Source organism: Falco rusticolus, chromosome 2, assembly GCF_015220075.1.
Source record: "Falco rusticolus isolate bFalRus1 chromosome 2, bFalRus1.pri, whole genome shotgun sequence".
Taxonomy (NCBI): Eukaryota; Metazoa; Chordata; class Aves; order Falconiformes; family Falconidae; genus Falco; species Falco rusticolus.
Window position 1 is genome coordinate 63241605 of NC_051188.1, and position 23256 is coordinate 63264860.

The following is a 23256-nucleotide window of genomic DNA, read 5'->3' on the forward strand; positions in this document are numbered from 1 at the left end:
GTGGACAGGTATGTAGAAGGTACGCAGAAGGGCTCCCAAGGTAAGCTTTTGAAGACTCACGTTTGTGAAGTCCTCAGCAGCCTGAGCTTCCACTGACCTCAGGAGGACACGTTTGCTAGGCACAGTGCATTTGGTTATTACGGCCAACGTCTCTCTCTGTTGAATGCACTCCAATCTACAGCATACAATTTAAGTCGCCTGTTGTTAAAGTCGAATGGCTCATGATAGTCTGTAATGCAATATAGATAATAACAGAGCATATGTGAAAATATTTGGGAAAACATTAAGAGCCTGTAATTTGCTCTCGAGCCCTCAGATGTGTAGGCCTGTTGCAAGAGGATTTCCCCAAATCACTGAGTGGCCTGTAGCAGGAGGTCTCCCCTGTAGTAAGTATGGGCATGAAGAATGTCAAAAGTTGCTTGATAGGAAGGACTATGGAATACTTCACTGTCTGGGTAGTGCATGAATGCAGGCTGCACATACTGTCTGGGCTTCATTTTTTTTTCATTGGAGAGCATCTGAGGACACCATTTAATTACAGTGAGGTTGCTCATTAGCCTTTCTGACAGCGTGGCGATGTGGTCACCATGGCTGGTCTCCAGATGTTCTGGAACTCAGACACTTGGGCTAGCTTATGGAAGCAGACAACACATTAAAGTTTCCTAGCGATTTCTGTGCTAGAGTAAAAACCCCTCAAGAATGGGAATGTCAGCCTTGTGCACTAGCCAAAAACCTGAGCCAATAATGGCTGTACTGGCGTCAGGGCAACTCGACCTTTCTAGTCTCCCACACTATGAAAGCTGCCTAATTTTGCAGGAGAAAATTAGAGCCTGTTGTTTCCTTCCTTGCCAGCCTTCCCTAGGTATTTATACACACTGTCCTGCTTATGGGCCCCATTTGGTCTCCAGGCTAAGAGTATTTTGTAAGTTCACATCGGGTGAGATGTTTGTCACAGAACAGAGGTGATTTTTGCTGAGATGATCTTCTTTTGGAGACAAATTGAGCAAGTGGCTGAAGGTGTATATCATGTCAGCTGCTAACTGCTGCTCCCAACGTGTCACAGGTTTGCTATAGCCTTGCTGTTCGGCACCTCAATCCACCTCTCCTTTTCCTCCTTTGGCAGTGTTTCTGTCTTCTGGGATGCTGAACATCCATAACCAGATGAGTGCTTTCTGGAGGTACCACAGGGGACGTCAGTGGGACTATTGGTAGTGAAAAGGAGGTATAAACTGCTGAAAGAAACACGCTGCTGCTTTTTAAACAGGGATGAATCCATAAAATAGAGGCATGTACCTCAGTTATCTAGTGCATCCTAGGCAAGGCCTTACAAACAAAAGAGAAGGGCAATAAGGGCGGCTTATTCCTTGTCCTCAAAACGTGCTGGCACTCCAGCGGTTTATTTGTTGCACCTCTTTGTGAGGCATGAGGTCACTGCAAAAGCTACAAGCAGGTAGCAGTTTGTGAGGCACAGCAATTTCTGGTTTTGTTTCTGCTTATTGCCTTCCTTTATGACTTCTTTCTTCTAAATGAGCAAATGAGCGTGCATGCTCATTAAACAGAAATATTTGCACTCATCATCTTCCAGACAGCCCTACCTACAGCTCAGTCTCAAGGTGTTCTCTTTCAGGCTACAAAGCCTGAGCGAGCTATTCATCACGTTTCCACTGCTCTGTCTGCATATTTACCCTTGCAGAGACTGGGCTCTTCCTCTTCACCCCATGGATTAGTCCACAACCTACATGCCCTAGTCAAGCGAAATCACCCTGCACAGCAAATCAGGAGTTAGTCTGCTCTCTCTAGGGTTGCAGTTCCACCCTTTTCTCCCTCTCCTTTTCCCACCCCTTTCCTTGTGCTTCCGCCTGACCCTTCCCCAACCTGCAGCTCACGCTAGCACCAGTGAGGTGCATGGGCCTTTGCTTCCCCTCAGCAGGTGTCCGTGCCCTGCCCCTCGAAGCCCTTGGAGCACCTCAGCTGTAGGACTTCTCTCTTCCACCAGGACTGAACAAGCACATATACTTCTGCCTGGTAGGTGTCCGAATCACAGCACACTGAGAATGAGGCAAGTAAATTAACCAACCTGAGACATCCTCATCATGGAAAAGCCTGACCTGGGTGATTAGAATTTGTCTGTTACAGGCAGCTGAAAAGAAGGTCTTAGATAGAAACCATGAAGCAACCTGAACTTGTAGATACAGCCACCAAGCTGTAGTAAGCTCTTCCCTGATGCACAGATACTAGAAGTGCAGATGAAAACAGGGGCTCAGGAGGAGGTCCCCAGCCAGGTCTTCTGTGGGAAGTTAGCTTAGCCTTCATTGCTTAGCTGTGAGTCAAGGTCTCAAATCAGCTCTCTTCAGCAAGGAATCTGAGTTTGTGAACGGCCAGCAGCCAGCACCGTGTGGAGGGAGCAGCCCTGCTGTGTCCACACTGCTAGCCTGCTCGATTCTCTCCTCCCTAGCACTTCCCATTCACCAAGAATCATCCAGGTCCTCCAGCATTTTGTACCTATCTAGATAGATTGGTGTGTTTCACTGTATGAAAGAATCCATGTTCTAGTCTTTCTAGATTTTCTGCTATGTGAAAGAAAAATAATTTGTCCTGAATTTCTGGGGGGCTTAGCTTGGATGTACTCACCAAATCACATGGAAATATAGGATTGAGGGCTCAATCAGAAAGCAAGCAATTGTGATTCAAAGTGGTCACAATGCAGAAGTTCTAGTAAGTACACAAAATACAAGTTTTGCAGAGGTTTCTTTTCTTTGTCTGCAGCATTTTAAGGTCTAATCAGAGTCCATCAAAACATGAGAACCCAAGGCTATCCTACTATTACATCCTGTTCCTGGAGTTTAATAGGGCCCTCTGGATGTGTACGGAGGTCTATATGCCTACAAGAAGTTAGAGAATTATGGACTATAAAAAGCTTTTCACTGTTTCCAGCATCATGAAAGGGATGGAGGAAATTACCTGGTAGTAAGACAGAAGGTGCTTTAGTTCTTAAAACCTCATCAAGATTCTTGTTCATGATAAACAAATCCATGTATCTATGAGAAGTCCTATGGACTGCAGCAGCCCATGAATGGAAATCTGTGTGCAGGTTTGGCAGAATCAGATGGCACATTCCTAGTGACTAATAATGACACGGGAGCCAAAACAAATACAATTTGTGACCTTTCAGTGTGAAGTTACAGTGTTTGTGACAGTTTGAGGAACTTTATTTGCAAGTTCAATACTGTCATCCTGTGAATAATTTTAACAAGCCACATACACAGAAAAATAGACCTGTGTTTTCAGTTAGGCCCACCTTATTACTATTGGCATTCATTCAGATCAAGGATCTTCTGCATTTTATACCCTAATTTAAAGTCATTTCTCTAGGCTGTGAGCCATAGCTATTCTTTATGAAGAAATTCATGTGGTACCAAGCTTGTCCGCCTTGTTCCTGGTCAGGAAGAAAAGGCCATTAAGGAGTGTCACAGACAACTTTGCCTCAGGGCATAATCACATCCAGTCAGGAGTTATATTTTGTCCTGCCTCTAGCCATGTTACTACACTTTTAATTCACCTCTTGGCTAGATGAGCCATTGTGATCCTTTTTTTTCCTTCCTCTTTGAACTCTTACCCACCCATACCACCAGTATGCAGAGAGAAGTGGGACTTCTCCTCTGGGCCCTTGTTAAAGGTCAAAAGAATTTGATTGCATTTGGCAGTAAAGGACAGCTGTCTTTTTATCCCCTTACAGAAAGATAACGTTGTGACCTTCAAATCATAAACTGATCACTGTGAAATGAAATTTATCACAGTGATTGCTCCTGAAAGCATGGAACCCCTTCACGGGTGTTTGCTTCATCCACCTACATCTGGCCCTTGGGCAAGGGATGCACCAGCTATTGGTGGGTAACAGAACTTATTTAGAAAGGAAATATTAACGTAATTAGGGGTAGAAAGACAGTCATGATTTACTTACATGTGTGAAGATGGGACTTGGAGATTAAGAGAAGAAAGGATGATCAAAGTGGAAATTAGAATATGCAAATATAGTTGATATCAGCATGTTTTTGGAGAGCGATACTGGAAAATTTTGCTGAAGTTTGTAGTCTTCAAATTAGAAACTTACTGTATAAACTTCCAAGCCCTCTTGTAGTCCTAATTTAGAACTAGAAAAAAGGATGCTATGATGATTTTGCTAGTAAGTTACTTCTGTAACAGAAAATCTTTCCATCCTAGGATATGAAAGAGGACTTCCAGCTGCTTTCTAACTTGTGTAAGGACATAAAAAACAAGAGTATTTCAGATTTGGGTTGATAGCTAGTTAGTTGTACTTTCACTGTATTAGACAATATATCCAGGCACTAAAGCCTACTAAAACAACCCTAAGGTTTATTAAAATAATTTCAAACACAGCATAAGGGCAACATCATTATATTTGAAACATTGCCATACTGTAATATCCTGTAGAGAGTTTACATAAAGATGCTGCCTTAAGAATTTCTTATTTTTCCATAATTTACGATATATCCATATATTTACTATTAAAATAAAATACACCACTCCCCAGTGGATCCCTTCACATCATAGTGTTTCTGGGAATTCTTTTCTGTGTCATTCTTTCCAGCACATTTTCAATTTCACTATTTAGAAATTTGCTGTTGATTGATCTTATGAAACCATTCTGGTTTGCTTTTGCCCTTTCTTTTTTAATAACCAAGTTTTTCATCATTACTCACCTTGGGTACTCCTCCAGAAGTCTTATTGAGATCAGTGGAACTATTCATAGCCAAAGTATAAATAAGCATGATGGGATTTGACCTTCAGCCACCTCGAAAAAATATTCTCCCATCTAATTATATAGACACAATCCTGCTCTAAATTCAAGAGCAAAAATACTTTAAAATCAACTCTGACAAACAGTGTCTACTCTTCACAGCTGAATACAAAACTTTTTTCTCCTGCTATAATATAATTATCCTCTATGTGGTTCTGTTTCAGGAAAAAATTGACAGAAATTATGTTTGCTGAAGGAGTATATTTTTGGCACTTTGTTTCTGAGTTGCTGTGAATTGCATGCTACTGTTTTGACATCTTTCCAGACTTTAGATGTCATGTTCCTTGGGAGCCTGGGAAGTTACCTAGAAATGAAACGTGTTGCTGGTGACTCCCATTATAAAAGCAAGCTGCTGAAGTAATTGCTTTAGTACCTCCCGGTCTGGCTTCAGCTCTGAAAATATTACTTGAAAATTTGCTTGCTTGCTCTTTTCCATTTGAAATGCCAAGTGGGAAGTAAACATAATTGCAGATTGCCTTTCTCTGGCTACTTAGTTACCAGTAATAATCAGTATTGTCACGACATTTTCATCATCAGAGCATTGCAGAAATGTAACACTCCATTCTGTTGTTCTGTGCTGATTTACACTTATGCCAGCTTTGCTGAAACATTGCTTAAATTGCTTATGGGAGAAAATCAGTTCCATGTTTGGCCTGAAACATCACTGATTGGGTCCAGCAGCTTTGAGGATAAGGTATCCCAACCCTCCTTCGCACCCAGGGCAAGAAACTTGTAAATCGGAGAGATAACTTGGAACCATAAAGGACGGAAGAAGGAAAATGGTCAAAGAGAAGGTTTCTGTCCATTATGAGATATTTTTTTCATAGACTATGAATTATATGCATCCTTTTAATACACTGAGAAAACAGCTCCTGTGAGATAGAGGAAGTTGCAGAAAGTTGCTTGTTGCTGTTTAATCTAAATCCCTAACTTAAACAGAAGTGTTGGGTGAAACTCATTCCAGATTTAATAAGATATAGTCTAATTGACTTCGAATACCTGCTTGTGTCAAAGCTGCTCTGTTTAAGGAGTGAAAAAACCAGCATGAAGAGCACTTTTAGAACATACTGGAGATGTTAACTTGAGATATTATTATTGGAGTGAGCTTGTTTCTATTGAATTCAAATAAAGGACCTTGTAATTCTCTACAGCTCAGATGAGATTACTATAAAATAACATAGCAAGGTCACTATTCTTAAATCAGAAAAAGGAGAAAAGAGACAATTTGTTTACTAGAGACAAATGAAACCAAGTGGAAAAAATAATCAAAATTAAAAGGTGAAACAAAAGGGACCTTGTTCAAAAGAGAAGAGACAGAATATAAAGTGTAATACAAAAGTTTCATTATAGAATATGTACATGGAAAATGAGAATGCAAGAGGGCAAAAGAAAAATAAATAGGAATATCCACTCTGGTTGGAAGACATCAGTGACTGTAGACAAAGATTTCCATTCTCAGTGAAATTCAAGTAAGCACTTGATCACATAGTCTGTTGCTGGTCAGCTGAGTGCTGAAGTATTTTCTTAGCTCTTAAGAGTACTATTAACCATTAAAAGCATATCTAAAATAAGCCTATGCTAAAATTCTTCAGTGAAGAACGATGGACTTGTATTTAAATTCTGTTATGAGGAAATAAAACCCAATAGAGTACAAATGGAGAAATTACAGCAACACTTGTTAGCTGTGATCTTCAGAGCAGGTAGAAAAAATCCATCAATTTCAGTGAGCTTCAGGTCGAAGCCTCTGTTTTGAAGGGTAAGGCGTGCAAGTTCACAATGAGCTTATATTCATTATACGCACAACTTGCGATCGTGACAGAGAAAAGAGTTGTAACAAACCTTTGTATGAAAGCATAAGAACGGTAACTTGAAACTCAAGGCCTGTTTAAAATGGAAGAATTTAGGCAATTCAGGGGATGGAAGTGGAGTTTGTTCTCCAGCTAAAACACTTACCTCATTGCCTCTGTCCTCAAATTGCCAATACAAAGGATGAAAAACTAGAGGGAAGCTACCAATAGTGAGAGCAGCCATTATAATCTTGTGGTGAAAGGTTTTAAACCAAAGGAAGTAATTGTTTTTTCTCAGTGCATGATTACATTGTAGAACTCCTTGCCTTGTGGAAGCCAAACGTTAAAATAAAAAGGTTAGACTAATGGAAATCAGAAAGTCCCAAAGCTGCTAACTCTCCAGCACTTGCAGCATTTACTAGGGCAGAGCTCTTGTACGCTTGCTCTGTTTCCCACTTGAATTCTCTTCACCTCTGTGAAAGGAATGGTTTTATGAAGCAGCCCCTGAACCGCTACAGTTACATATAAACATAAAGAGAAATGTGGGTCAGCTTGTCTTAAAGCATTAATCTAAAAGCTGTGGCATTTCAGGAGATGAAAATGACGGCTCATTCGTCCTCCTCATCTGGGGAGACTGAGATTTTGAGGTGCGGTCAGGGTAGGAGCTGACTGTAGAAAGGGGCTGCAAAGGTCTCACAGATTCTGGGCTAATGCATCCTCTAGTGTAAATTAGACACACATGAAGGCTAACAACTGTCTAAGGTTTTATTTTTCAAGTTTTTCAATAACAAGCCATAGGTGCTCTTTTGTTTCTCAGTTATCAGCTGGATGGATCATAAAACTTAAGTTGACATGACCCAGATAGTTGAAAGGAAAGAAGAAAAGAAGTAGTGTGGAATTTAGGAAGTACTATAATCTACTGGATTTAAGCAAAGAAAAGTAGAGATAGTAGTTAAGAGATTATAGAATTGAAACACCTTTGCAAAAAATGCATAACTTGATCAAAGATGAGGGTAGATGTTTGGCCTTCTGGTCTTCTATTTCTGAGAGATTTTGCTGTTCAGCTCTCTTATTAGGTCTCCCTGATGAGGCAGGTGGCTGCTCCTGCCCTATTTGTTTCATGCTGGAAATAAAATTGAATCACAAGAGACTATAGAAAAAAGTGGTTCATATTTTCACCCGCTAAAATAAACATTAACTCTGAGCCCTCAAATGTTTTCAGGACATCTGACCCAGAATTTGTCAGGCACTTGAAATAAACTGTTAACTATTAACCAGTAAATGGAAGCTGGTTTGGTCACATCCTGAGATCAGCTATTTCCAAAGAATGAGATGATTCATGACCTTGACAAACTGTGTTTCTGATTGCAGCAAAAAAAAATCAGCCTCTTCTAAGAGAGGAGTAGATTAGCATCTACTGTACGTGCATATTAATTGCATTAATATAATATGATAACAAATGTAGCAGTAAAAGTAACTGTTCACCAGGGTGTGCTCAGGGGTTAACAGCCCAGACTCCAGTTTTGACACTGTTTCTCTGAATTAGCAGCACAGTACTCTAGCCTTCTTTACAGTCCACTTTTTTTCAGAAAACAAAAAAACTGGTCATGGGTGGGCTCTTAGGACCTCAGCCCACAATGGGAAGCATCCTGTAAGAAGCAACTCATCATGAAACTGGTAGGAGTGGAAACTGTTGTTTCCACAGCACAAAGGACCTTTGCACCTGTACCATAGGTGCAAAGTAGGTACCCTGACAGTAGCTTCGTGAATCAGTCTGTTTAAACTCATCAACTCCATCCTCTCCGGCTGCATCAAAGGGGCCTGGGGGTGCTGGTTGACAGCCATCAGAACATGAGCCAGCAGTGTGCCCAGGTGGCCAAGGCAGCCAACAGCATCCTGGCTTGTATCAGGAACAGTGTGGCCAGCAGGGCCAGGGCAGTGATTGTCCCCCTGCACTCAGCACTGGTGAGGCCGCACCTCGAATCGTGTGTTCAGGTTTGGGCCCCTCACTGCAAGAGGGACACTGAGGTGCTGGAGCGTGTCCAGAGAAGGGCAACGGAGCTGGTGAAGGGTCTGGGGCACAAGTTCTGTGAGGAGCGGCTGAGGGAACTGGGGTGGTTTAGCCTGGAGAAAAGGAGGCTCAGGGGAGACCTTATGGCTCCCTACAACTACCTGAAAGAAGGTTGCAGGCAGGTGGGGGGCAGTCTCTTCAGATAACTAGTGACAGGACAAGAGGAAATGGCCTCAAGTTGCACCAGGGGAGGCTTAGATTGGATATTAGGGAAGATCTCTTCTCCAAAAGAGTTGCCAGGCTTTGGAACAGGCTGCCCAGGGAAGTGGTGGAGTCACTGTCTCTGGAGGTATTTAAAAGAGTGTAGCTGTGGCGCTTAGGGACATGGTTTAGTGATGGACTTGGCAATCAAGTTGGGCTCTACGATCTTAAAGGTTTTTCCCATCTAAATGATTCTATGGTTCTATGATTCTATGATTCTATGAGCTGACCTGAGCTGTGGATATACAGTGTACCTTGTCCTGAAAGCAGCCTGTTGCATTCTTTCAACCTGTGAACCACTTTTCTTCCTCATAGTTCCCAGACTGAATGATTTGGGCATAGGCTATACAGTCAATGAAGAGAGGTGTTTTTGAAGGCCTCCTGTAAGGAAACCCTGTCAGCCAATGTAGGTCTCCCCAGGGTGAATTATTTCCCATTTATTAGCTGTGAGTTTCACCTACTATTGTGTTAGCCCTTCAGTTAAATCCATTTAAGGTTCTCTGAATTTCTGCTCTGTCTTTTCTGGACATGGTAAATAAAAGAACTTAAAGCAGGAAGGATAACTTGGCAGAAGAAAACGTGAGCAAGGAGAGAGGGTAGATGTCTGGGTTCTCTTTGTGGTCAGTGAAGAGAAACGAGAACCTCACCATAGCAATTTACTCCAGCTGACAAGCAGAGTAGGGTGAAGCAACCTGCTTGCACAAGGCATGGTAAGATGGCTGGCGTTAGAGAAATGCATCCTACAGATTGTGCAATTTGTGAGAGTTACCTCATTCATCTCCCTTCTTTAACTGGCCTTTTGTCTTTCTTTTATTTTATATATCAAACCTTGTCATATCTAATACAGAAACTTGAGACAACCCTCTATTAGCTTTTTGTCATGAAGAAATGTAGTATTCACTTCTAGCACGCTTTCTGCTCATTATTTGTGATCCACACAAATGTGCTGACTGTCACAGTCTGATGCCTAATCAAGCAGTCTCACCTTGGAAAATCTCCCTCTTTGATTACAGTTCTTTCAATGTGTTCCTAAGCAGGGGAAAAAAAAAGGCTAGCACGGTTTACGCAGACTTTCAAAAGACTTTAAGGTAACTGGCTACATGACATTATCAAAAATACCGAATAGTCATGGGCCAAGTCTGGCAAAAAAAAGGTGGGGTTTTGTTAGTATCTGCTGTGCATTTTTTCCTTTGAGACTCCGTGTTTCCTTTTGTAACTTCCAGGGGGTTTTTGTTTTAAAATGCACAATAAGGTATTAATTTGGAATGAATTACAAATTTGCACATGACACCATAGTTTTATGGTTGAATGCTCAAGGTCATCGCCTTGACATTTTTTCCAGTAAAATGAAGAAAAAAAATCCTTTCCATTTGACCCAAGTTATGTCAGAGAGAGGAGAGCTGAGTCAACGTATCTTTACCCTTACTATTGCTAACACAGCAGAAGCCTGTGGGTGGGAATTACGGCAGTCTGAACTACTTGGAGCTGTAGTCATGAATTTGGCTGCAATGCAGGCAATACCCATAAAGGCGTTTCTATTTTGGCTAAGAAAATGAGGATTTTAATGTGTTGCATCAACTTCCCCTCTCTGACTAAGAACATTTTTCATCAGAAGGTGGAAGCAGGAGCTCTCTGCTCACACATGCCATCCCTCACAGATATGTTACAATTCACAGGATTTTGTCCAAAATCATGGGAGTTTGGTGATTGTGATGCTCACTTCCTCCATGATGATGTGAAGTTACATCCTCCCAACCATGGAACAGTTCAGAAGAAATCCAGTTTCTGCAGTTCGATGGGATTTGTAGTGATCATCCCAAGAAGATATCCTTTGGGAGATAGGTACCTTTTCAGAAGACATCCTGGAAGAATCTACAACATATGTCTTGGCCTACAGTACGTGGGGCAGATTTTGCAGATTTGCATTGCCATGTCTTGAAACACGAATGGCTCCAGACACAATAGGACATTGAGGGTATGGTGGTATTATGGGGTGGGAGGGCATCTCTCTGTTGCCAAGTCTAGAGGCTTAAAAACTTGTGTCCTGATTTTATGCTTGAAGCACCGTGCCTGTCCGTTCACTGTCCTTTTTTCCTATGTAAAAAAAAAACCCTTGATGTTCAGGCAGGAGGGAGCAGGTGCAGTCCTGGACAGCTGCAAACTTGGGCAGGTGGCTTTATCTGGACAAGGAGGAGAATTGAGACTGCAGACGTATATACAATATACATGCCCCAACAGTATTGGCACAGCCACAAATTGGAGGAATTACTTCTGAAACAAGCTCTTGCAAAGTAAAAACATGATTGCCATTTCTCTTGGACGTATTTTTTTTTTCCAAAATCTCCCCTGATAAACGTGCAGCATGCTTTATTAATATTCACCTTACAAAGCAGAGTGAAACATGCTGGATGTCATGCGAGTGCTTGGCATATGCCTGGTCCCAGACGGGTTTGGAAAACGGATCATATGGGGTAATTTGCGTAGCGCAGAAAGGAGGGGAGTGGGGAGGAAGGTCTGGGGGTGCCGGGGTTTCACTGCGGGGCTTTGCAGGGCAGCGGCGCCGGCAGGTGGCAGCACGGGGCACAGCCGCGCCGCCGGGGCCGGGGCCGGGGCCGGGGCCGGGGCCGGGGCCGGGGCCGGGGCCGGGGCCGGGGCCGGGGCCGGGGCCGGGGCCGGGGCCGGGGCCGGGGCCGGGGCCGGGGCCGGGGCCGGGGCCGTTAGTGGACACCCGTCGCCCCCTCCCCCGCCGGGCTCGCCGTGGCGGCCCGCTGGCCGTGCGGGGGCTCTGCTCCCTCCCGCCTCCGAACCCCCAGCAGTTCGCGGCGGCGGGGGCCCAGCCGGGCTGCCCCGGGTGCCCCTCCTCGCTGAATGGTCTTTCAGCGCGACACCAGTGCCCAGACATAGCCCGGCCCCCGGGCCATCCGGGCTACAAACACCGGTGGCCTTGAGGAGGGCCCCCACAATGAGCCCGTTCCCCTGGCTGCGCTGGAAGAGCCCCTGGAAAGCCGTAGGGCTTGTCACTGTGCCTGCGCGTCCCTCAGCTCGGCCTGTCGAACCAGCAGGAAAGCAGATGAGGAGGAATGGGACAGACCACCCCAGCTGCCAATGTCCCGGTCCGCGCCGGGTGCCCGCGAGCTATAGTCACCCAGCTGAGGGAAACGTCTGCCAGGGCTGAAGGAGAAAGGTGGACACCGCTATAGGCGCAGGGGTCGAAGCGTGCACTTCCCAGGGAAATTAAGTAGCCGTGGAAATCGTAACTAACGCCACACCTCTTTCTCGCGGTGTAAGTTGCAGCCCCATCCCATGTAAGCAGGCTGCGGCAGCGCCAAAGGCAGCAGCCCCTGCGGCAGAGCTGCCGTGGCCGCGGGGAGGACGCCAGCCCCCCACCGACGGACCCGCGGAGCCCTCAGCCCACCTCCCGCCGCACAGCGCTGCGGAGGGGCCACCCCGCCTCGTGGGGAAGGGTATCGGGGACAAATTCTGGCAAATACTGTCACGTGGTCACCACTGCTCCCCAGCAGCTAACAACTGCACTCGCTTCAAAGAGTCAGGGGAAGCCCCTTGGCTCTGAAGCCCCGGGAGATCGGCTGTCTCTAAGTGTTTCCTCGCTACTTTTTGCTCTCTAACTGCTTAACCTGAATGCTCAGATGCCTAACAGTCGTGTGGCTGCAATCAGAAAGCTTTTCTTCAGTGCCGGATTAACAATTTTACGTTCTGAAGAAGCTGGCAAACTGACAATCAGCCTCAGCTGTTGCCTTTTCAACAGCCTTGCTCCTGGAGAGGGAGACCTCGAGCTGCCCGGAGCCTGTGCCCGGGGCTCCCGCTGCTCAGCGGGTCTCACCCCAGCCCTGGCTGGGGGTCACCCTGGTGTAGCTCAGGGCTGGTCTCGGCAATGCTGAGATGCAGACGGGGGAAGCAGGGGGCTGCGTGTTTTCCTGGAGCACATCCCCGGTGTGTCAGCAGAGGACTATGGCACTCTTAATCCTTCTCCCTCTAATTCAGGCAGGGAACAGCAGCATCGTGAAACTGCAGTAGTACCGTGGAAGTAAGGACCAGCATTTATCCAGTTTGGATACAGCTCTGCTACCGCAACTTTGAATACGAATGATCCTGTCCACAAATTAAACTGAAAGCTTATCGCAGCAAGAAATATTTGGCAAAGACTAATGATTCAAACAGCAGAGATTACCTAGGATGTTCACCCTCTGGAAAAGCTCCACTCGTAAGCGCTGTGAAGATACTGTGGTGGAGGTGGAGAGGCTCTTCCCCTGAACAGTCACAGCATGAGTCCAAAAATCATTTGTATTGCAGTCACACTGCGCTGAGATGCTGACATGCTTGGGATATTGCTGTTTGTGTTCTCTGTCACAGGCCGTAGCCTACCACTGCAGTAATCAAGAATGACCGTGAACCTAGGAACGAAATGGAAATGGTTTAGGGGTCACTGCTGAATTGAAGGAGACAAAAGAGTGTATACTGGTTTTTAGACCATTGATAAAATGGTCAACTGATACATTATTTCCTGGAATAATCTGGTACCATTAGTCAGAGAAGTACTGTTAAGTCAGCAATACAGATGAACGGCCTGGTGGAAATGACTTCACATGATTTCAGAACTGGAAGAAGCATTGGCAGAGGGCAACAGTCAGCTGATGGTGAAGGATTAGTCACAAACCCAACAGCCATGCAGTGTATGTGAGCGTCCAGAGCCCGTGGCCATAGTCCTGTGACTGTCATAACAGCCCAGAGGCTAACGCTGCCTGGGGATTCACAGACCAACGTGAGAACCCCTCTTCACGCCGTTTGGAAATGGATGCCACAGGAAGAGTGTTGAGTGCAAGCGCTGGGTTTCAAGCTGGATGCGAACAGCCACCTCCCATGTTTACAGTACTGAAATGAGGTTTTCCTTCTTCAGTCACTTTTTTCTGTCCTGCTTTTACAGTAAATTCTCTGTCATGGATTGCTCTTCCCAAGGATGCTTTATATAAAAAAGCAATAGAAATGTCATTGTATTCAGAAAATGTTCACATGTGCAGTCAGATGCTGTTAAGATCACACTCATTTTCATGAAAAACTTGTTTGCTATTTGTTTCTGGTAAGCATACAGACTGACAGCATCCCTTAAAGGCATGAAAATAAGTAAGTAACTTTAAAGTGCAGTTTGTATTCCTTGCTTCCAATCTCACAGGCCCGCAGCACAGCATATCCCTCTGGTCCCTCGCGTGCAGGCATGCACCTTGCAGAAGCCTGGTTTTGAGCAAAACCTGTGTCAGGTGTCCCCTTGTTGCCTGCTGGATAATTTTCAGGTTGTGTGTTACCACCTAGCTGTGCTGGGGCAGCTGCTGAGGATATCTTTTCCTGCTGTGCTTACAGATGTATGAAAAACTCTGCTGTTCCTCATCAACAGCAGGTGATTTTCTCAGTGCAGGGGCTCTGTGTGCAGGCTGCCAGTGCCCCCCCATCTTGGGGCTCTCTGGAAAATGGACATGGACGTCTGACAGTCCTTCTCCAGTCTGTCCTTTTCCCCTGGCACCAGTAAACCACAGAAGGGCAGCACGGCCGGTGCACAGCACAGTTCTGCCTGCTCTGCACACCTAATGCCAGTGAAAAGCCCCTTTGTGTGGAGGAAGTTCTCTGCTGGCCACCTCCAGATGCATTGCACCCTTTTGCTAGTGCCTGAGCTGTGCAGAACAGAAAATGCAGCTGGAGAAGCATGTGTCCTGAAGGCTGCAGAGCTGTGTCCTGGTGGACGGGTACTACCTTGACCACAGGAATCACAGGGGCCTTCACCTTCTGGGAGCTACCTGAGGGTGCTTCTGAAGCTTTGGGAAGAGGAATTCAGCCCTCTTTACTGTGCACAGCCTGCAGGAATGAGCAGGTGTACTAGATTAGGCTGCTGGGAGTGAAAGTCGTCAAGTCGGCTTCCAAGTATGCTGTCAGCCATCAAACGGCATTTTTCACCTCTACGTCCCCTGCTTCCCTAATCGTGATTTATATTCATATGTAATGTCAGTATATCTTAGCAACAAAATGTCTATACATTATGTTTTCTCACCCACCTCAGCAATTACCTTCTGAATAGACTAAGTACTCTGATAGCATGAAAAAATACAGCCATTTGTATGGTAAGAAAGTAAATGAACAACTCTGAGTTAGCTGTGGTCTAAATATCGTAGCGTCTTAACCCAAATCTGGGTAAGTGCCTTGCATAGCAAAGGTTGTGGTAAGGAAAGAGCCACTGGGGGGCAAAAACAAGCTGAGGATTTCCTTTTACACAAACTGCAGTGCTGAGAGTTTTAGGTGGTTTGGGGATTTATCCTTCATTTGTAATGAATCTTAATGATAATATATAGATTCTCGAATGTATTTCAGTGGTTGCTCATGGTGAGTAGAAAGCTCTCCACGGCTGCTTGCAGAGTTCTGTGGAGCAGCTTCTGCCAGCCCTGGGTACATGAGCAGCACTTACATAGCCAGTGTTACCCTGGTGCCTGCAGCTAGTTAGAAACACTTTTCTAAGAGGTGAGCTGCCTTGTTTTCAGTTTATCAGCGATGCCCATATGTCGGTGGGATAGTTAAGAAGAAAGAGCAGCCTTTACTTCTGCTGCCTTGAAATACTGATGACAGCCAAAATCAGAAAACGAAAGAGAAAGAAGGTTCTTAGTCAGGCATGGTATAGTGTTGTAAGCCATTAGAAATAAAGCGGCAATGCAACTAGCTGCAAGTTGCCTTACTTTCAAGGAGCCAGCGTCTGACACCATTTGCAGGATTGTAAATGTTAGTGTAACCCAAACAGTTTCAACACACTAACTCAAATAATGGAAATTATTAGCCAAGTCTTCTGCAAGTTAAAAAATATGGGCCATTTTGAAGCCTGTAGAGTTACATCTATGTGAGCATAAAAGCAGTGCTGAAGTCTGTGCAAAATGAAATTTTGCACAAGGGTTTTTTTTGAAAAGTAAAGGAAAAGTATCTACTTTTATCCATATTGAAAAGGCATAATTGAACTTTTTTCAGCACAGAAGCAGGCCGAGTCTTTCAGTGGTGATATATATTAACACAATAATATTCCATTGGTTTAAATTTTGTTTACCAATTAAATGCACACACTCCAATCACAAAAATATAGAACACGAGGAGTAACTGGGTTTACCTGGATACCTAAAACTAGATCCCTACATCAAATGGTCTTGGCAGGGCCAATGAGTTAGTTGGTGCATTCAATTCCAAGTGGCTGAGACTCTATTAAAGTGCGTCCCGTCAGGCCTGTATTCTGTAAGAGACTCTAGCTAATTATTAATTTCAAGATTTTCTCTCTTACTAGATGAAAACTATGTAAAAGCAGAAATTATGAGCTTCAGAGTTGTTTTCCTTTAAAACTGTAGAGAACAAATTTGGGGGGAAAAAAGGTGCATGTGTGTGTGTTTTCTCTAACAAGGGAATTCTGACCCAAGGTAGATACTCTCTTTTTATATAATTATGAGTGGGGCTACAAAAGAAAGAATGACCCTGTGTAAAGCATGTTCATGAATCAAACCCCATGCCATCTGAGCCATGGAAGGAGTAACAGAGAGCAGCAGCAGGGCAAAATGCATTGTAATTCATGCTGATCAAAAGAAGCTGTTCCATGTCTGTTCAGCCAAATCGTATGTGCCAGTTTCTGAAGGCAAAATGAAGTCATGATACTGTAACAAACATATTTAATTTGTTTTTCCTTTCTCCTGTAGTCTCCAATCTTTCAAACAGCTTGTTAAATCCCCCAAAGCTACACATGTAATGAATTTTTGATAGTTGAGGTTACAGACTTGTTCATGCATCTGAGCTGGGGTTCCAGAACATCTCTATTAATTTTCAAGGGAGCAGTCCTCTGCAGTCTTTCTTGCTCTGCTGAACACTCCTAATTTTGATTCCTTCAGCTGGCATTTTAAGCTGAAGGCATTAAAAAAAGGGTTGTTGCAAAGTCTTCATTAGCTCGTTGAAAATATGCCATCCTGGCCAAAACCTTAGGAGTGACTTTCCTCTTTGTTATTATTCATATTCCTTCACTATTCCATCCCACAGTTCATGCCTCCAATAAAGAGGATAACGAAGCCCTAATCTTCAACAATTTATTTGCCAGTCTAAGAGGCACTGGATACAGGCAAATGACAATCATGTTCCATAAATTTTACTTACATGTACTTCACAGGCCTTAATGGATGTGTTAGTGATGTTGAAGGTGGTTCTGGATTGGATTACTTGGTTAGCCACCTTGTTCTCAGTGACAGAGACAAATTCTTGTCCAGAAAGCTGCTGTGTTTCCAAAGGCTGAAGAAGAGGAGTGTGCAAAAAGAACAGATCAGGTGAAGACTTTGTCTTTAACAGGACTCAAATGAGGTTAAGAAAGTGTCAAACTGAGTTAGACCCATTGCTGTCATCCTTGTAAGCAAGGAAATAATTCTACCACAAGCTTGCCCCCACCGAGACCTTCTTCACTCAGGACCAGTAGGCAGTTTGGAGGCAGAGGGCAGGTAAATGAAATTGCCTCTGGTAATCCTTCCACACCCTGTGGCTCCTGTTGTGTGACACTTCCATGGTGTTACAAGGTCTAGAAGGCAGCAAAAAAACAACCTTGGGTTGTTTCCACACTGCAGGAGTTCCCCCCCTCACCTCACCCCTCCAAAAATGTGATACTTGTCATCTGTGTTTCTCTGGTCAAACACGCTTCTTTGCCAAATGATTTTAGGAGTGTGTTCTGGAAAACTCAAGGCATTTCTTCCGTACTACCTCAGCTTTCCAAGGAATGAAGAACAGATTTTTTTCCTGGCTCACTCAATGGCATACAGATGCTTCCTAGAAAGTGTAAAAAGAAGCGTCTGTGTCCCCAGCCAACCTCAGAGGACCACCTGGTCAGCACAACTGTTCAGTGAATAAGATCGCCTGCACAGTTCTGCCAAGCTCCTGTTGCCACAAGCCCCTACAAAACAACCTGGTGGCAAACCTATGCAAAAGTCCAGAGGAAGTTTTAAGACTGGAGTCAGATTTTTACCATGTCCTTACACAGTGTTACCTTACCGGTTGTTTTCTTCTCTCTCTGTAGCAGTATTGCCATACTTTGAGTCTCTGTTTTGCGTGCTGGCGTCAGGCATTAGGGTTTCTATTTTGTATGCCACTGGCCAAATGTTCAAGCCAACATATTCATGACAGCACGCTCGCGGCTTTTTTCCAGGCTCTTATATGTCAAGAGGTATAAAGCATGAGCAACTGCGACCAGCTGCACTCCCATCCTACTCCATGGACACCAAAAAAATGCAGAAGCTGAAACTTATCAAATGGATGTATTCCAGGGATTTGGATGAAGAAACTGAATCCTTCTTCACTCTATGAGACATGTGAATAAAATAATACTGTAGGAAGGTTTTGCAGCATAGCTGGGTGAAATGAAATTTAAGGAAAGTAAGTGCTAATCCCCCACTTGAAATAATTTTTCAGATCTGTAACATTTTGTTAATTGATTATACCCACATTTTATGATAATTAGCTAACTATTTTTAACTCTGGCTGATGATAGTACACAAGAAACTTTTACGTGTACTGGTCACTTGAACAATTCAGATTTAACATCATTTCAGACTGGTATTATTATCATCCTTTGCTTCCTTTCTCTTTCAGATTTTGATTAATGATAGAACAACTTCTACAACCCTGTGGTTTTCAAGCTTCTTTTACAGTCTACTGTGTGAAAGTTCAGCCTGTAAATTGTTTGCCTGATTTCTTTTCTCCTTTCGTTTATTAATTTGCTACAAAAAAAAAGACACAAAAGCAGTCAGAATTTATCCTCGTGAAAGCTGATAATTTCTCTTAAACTGCAAGCATAACTGCATGTTATTCTCAATGTGTCTGCTAATTACTATTCTTAGTAATGAGACTACAATGACTGGTCAGTATTTCTTTGGAATTTCTTTAGCATGAATTCAGTGTTAACAATATTTGTGTTCCTCAGGATAATGCAAAAATAAAATATAACTTAACTGGTATTCCTAGGGCTAGAGTTAAGAGTCAGGATTAGAGTTTCATCTCAGTGTGGCTTAATAAATGTGAGATGATCACTTGTAGATATTTATTAACAAGTCAGCTGTTCCACTCTTTAGCACTTCTGGAGGAGAGCCATCCAGTCCTGATGGTCACTGTAAATGTCTGTCACTTCAAGTCCTTCTGTCACTTATTCTTATGCCTTCATATTTGTGATTTACTCTTGTTACCCATGGAAAGAGATGTCCAAGTTCAGTAAACACTGAAACGCTGCCACCACTCCACCATCATTCACAGCAGCTGGAGCTAGTACCCTATGTTCTCTTTCAGTAAAATGGAAGGAAACAGGAATTGTCTCTCTTACTTGCCTGACTCTTCATAGGCATTCATTTTAGGATGACACGTATCGACTTTGATGGTATGTTTCCCTGGCCATTGGTTATAAAAGGAGCCTACAATGACAATCTAAGGCTAAATACTTTACCTTCAGACACCTAAATTAAAGTAAATGAGTTCTACCCTTGACTTTCAACCTTCATAGGGAACGCACCTGCCAAGGTTTTGGACATGTACACAAGCAAATACACTCTAGCCTTGTCACAACCAGTGGCATAAGCTCAAATCTGGTTCTGTCTACAACAAAAAATGGAGATTGGTGCATCCATATTTCCTCATAAGGCATCTGTGTAGAAGGGACCTGACAAAGGCACTATAGTCACCACAAACATTTCTAGTCCATCCACACCTGGTCGGAAGAGTACCAGTTTACTTTAACTGTTCAAATTCAAAGTTATTGCAGCTAGAAAGCAGATGAAGTGAGTTTGCTACCCTGACCTATGGACTGCAGTAGCCCAGACAAAAGAAGAAATTCTGTTCTCCCTTGCAAAAGGAAGGAGCAGACAGCTGTTGAAATTCTTAAAGACTAAATCACCACAGTTATTTGGTCCAGTACAGGTGAGCCAGGGACCTAAAAAGTGCAATATTTCTTGGCACAATTCACACATTCTGCTTGGAAAGAGAGCAAGAAGCAATCCAGTGAGCATGGTTCAGTAAGGGGTAAAAATGCAGAATACTAACAAAGTGGAGCAAAAATATACCTTGTAGAAATCTTTGAAATTGTAAATAATTCCCTTTTTTTTAAAAAAAAAAAAAGGCAGCAAATCCTCTCATACTTTGACAAAGTAGGCAAAAGGTATTCTTTCTATAGCAACAGTGCCTACAGGTTCTGGGCAAGACCCGAAGTCCTGGCTGTGCTGGAAACTTGATAACACCTAGTACCTATCCCAGTAAGCTCCCCTCACCCCCACTCCAGGGAGCTAACTTCAATACAGAACACGTGTAGATGCATTCATGAAGCACCATCTGTAGCTACTAAGCATGACCAAGAGATTCAAGTGATGTGCCAGCAAACACAGTGACAGGAATTTTGGATGAGGGCATGCTGTTGACGACATATATATCCAGCTGCCTGAGAAGGCGTGCTACTGCCCCTGGAGAACTTAGTTTCCCAACTTTGGGTCTGCAAGTTTTTGGCCCTGTGCCTAACTTTGAGCACATCAGTGCCTTCCCACTCCACCCTGGGAATCAGTTTGCACACTTGAGGTTATACAGGTGTGTATGTCTGCGTGTCCTGCCCTGAGAAAGCACCTAAGGTGAAGTGGAAAGAGGCAATGAAATGCATCCCCTCTTACTTTTGTGTTGGTGGTAAATAAAGTTCCCATCTCCCCATCTGTCACTTTAACATAAAGGATGTTTTTAGCAAACTGTACAAGCACATTCACACTGACACGGAATGGCATGCATGCGTTGTGTGTTGGAAAGAAAGTATTCAGAATTAGAAAGCCATGTACATATTCAGTACTTTCAGACCATCTTGTGGCATTCTGCTGAAAGATCCCAGCAGCATGGGAAGCATTTTAAGTGTGGGCTATAACCCCAGAAATTTTTGTCCTTGCTGGATGCTCACCCAGCTACAATCAGGGATCCAGAAGCTCTTTAAATTTCTTTATTGCAAGTGGGTTCCAGCACTGCTGTTTTAATTAATCTCTTGTGCACACTTACTAGTCACAAGGTTTACCTGTTTCCTCTCTCAAGAAATGAGACCTCACAGTTCAGCTGCTGCAGGACCAGACACTCTTCACCACTATGCAGATTCTTTAGCAGCCCCTTGCCCATAGCTCCAAGCTTGTGAGCATTTGGGTGTTTCATTTCCTCACTCCTACCACCTGTGGCAAGGGAGACAAAGAGTCACACGGACTTACAGGCACTCCAAAAATAATTTGGTTTTGTTTTAACTAAAGGAAATATTGGAAGAAATGTGCAAAAGCTAAAAACCAAGTGTTATCCTTCCAATTCAATCTTTTATTTTCAGATGGTGTGGCACACATTCAAGGATGAATAAAGAAGGGATGAAGAGATGCTCTATGATGAATAAAGGCACCAAATCAGTTCACAAACACAAAAACTGGACCATTTTCAAAAAAGTCAGGTGCACAGTGAGTGGAAGCTGTTCCAAGTCTTATGCTTATACAGCAGCCAGCAGATGTTGTACATCCATGTCTGAGCAACCAGCTGTCTTCTCATCAGTATTAAGTGTTCAGCTGACTTTAAAGGGGCAGACTGAATTAAAACTGAGAGCTCAGAAACCTAAGCAGCTTTTCTGAAGTTTACTATGCCTATGAATTACTGCACATGCTTCTTTTTTTCTCAAACAAAAGTATTAATGAACATTTTAAAAATGAGAAGAATCATGAGAAGTCACGGACACATAAACAGCTCAATAATAACATAATAATATTCTCAGGATATATATATGTCGAAAAAGTATAAGAAAACATCATAAAATGTCAAGATATTAGTATAAAAAATACAGGAAAGAGGCAGAAGTGGCTGCCAAAGGTCTTTGAATATGGTCCTGTTAACCTCTTTCCCTTCCTGGGTTTTGTACAGCTGCTTTGTAAAGTAGTTACAGATTTGCATACCATGTCTGACAGCTAAAAAAAAAAAATCACACTACTCTTACATAAGAAATATAAAGGGAGATTATTTGGTAATACGTCATAGGTCGAAGAGCATCGGGGCCCAGATATCCATTCTGACTCCATCCTGACTGTGTACTAAGGGGAAAGCCAGATCTTTGTGCTCCTCTGAGGCTCTTCTCCACCTGAGGAAGACCTAGATAGATGAGAAAGGAAGGGGCAGTGACATACTTCAATAGGTTTCCCAATGTGCAACAAGTGACTATTAATACAGGATTTACCTTTGAGTGCACTTGAACCACGGTTTTGATATCAAGGTCAAGAAAAATCAAAGTCCTACCTTAAAGGACTTACAATATCTTTACAAATATAAGTACATACTTATTTTTAAGGAATGAAATTAATCACTCTCTCAATTTATTCATCCAGAACTCAATCAGTACATTTACTTTTAGATTAATAGGCTAACTTTTAAATGACAAGAGTTAGGTGAAAAGAATTTCACTGTAAGTGATGTTTGGTTCAGAACTTCTTTTATTTTATATTAAGGGGAAAAAAGCTGAAACAAGGTGAGTGGCTCTGAAGGCAGAGATTTGCAGGGGTAATGGGTTGTAGCACAAAGCATGCTGAGTGGTTGGTGGGAAAACTCAATAAATTTAAGAGGCACTTTAGTATCCTGCAAATAATCTAATGTGGACTATACATCAATTGGATTTATTTGGATACCAGCATCTTAGTCAAATATCATCATTTTTCTCTAGACAGCTAAATACAGCTAAGAAATATGTAACTGTAATACAGGTAAGTTTCTGGTGCTGAGTCCCACATCCTACATACATCCTTCATTCTTCCATCTGTCTTGGTAATAAAAACATGGCATCTGAATTCATACCTTACTTTTGGTCATCAGGTGTATTTGGGGGAAATAATGTACAGACCGTTACTTTTCAGTGCAAAGTTTCCAAAACATTTGCCAGTGCAAATGCCTAACCCTACTTGTGAGACTTCTCCTTTGTATTTACCTTATCTTGCACTCCTTGAAATCACCTGTGGACCACAGATACTCAGAGCGTGGGCAGAAAACTAGAAATTTAGGGGGTTCCTCTCTTTCTTCCCATAGTTAGCAGCTTAGGGACTTGCTGAGCTAAAAGTTGCACTCTTACCACCATAGGTAACAGCTTCTGACCTGCATTCATTTCTTTTATTTCCTCTCCATCAGTTTGTCTTTGAAGTTCACATTCTCCGCTCTTTTTTTTTCCCTTACCAAATATATATTTGCCTTCATTTTCAAGAATTTTCATAACATGTTTGCACTGTTTTGTTACCCTCATTCTCTATAAAGATGCTGATTCCAGCCACCAACTGGCCATCAGTTGTATTTCTCAATGCATC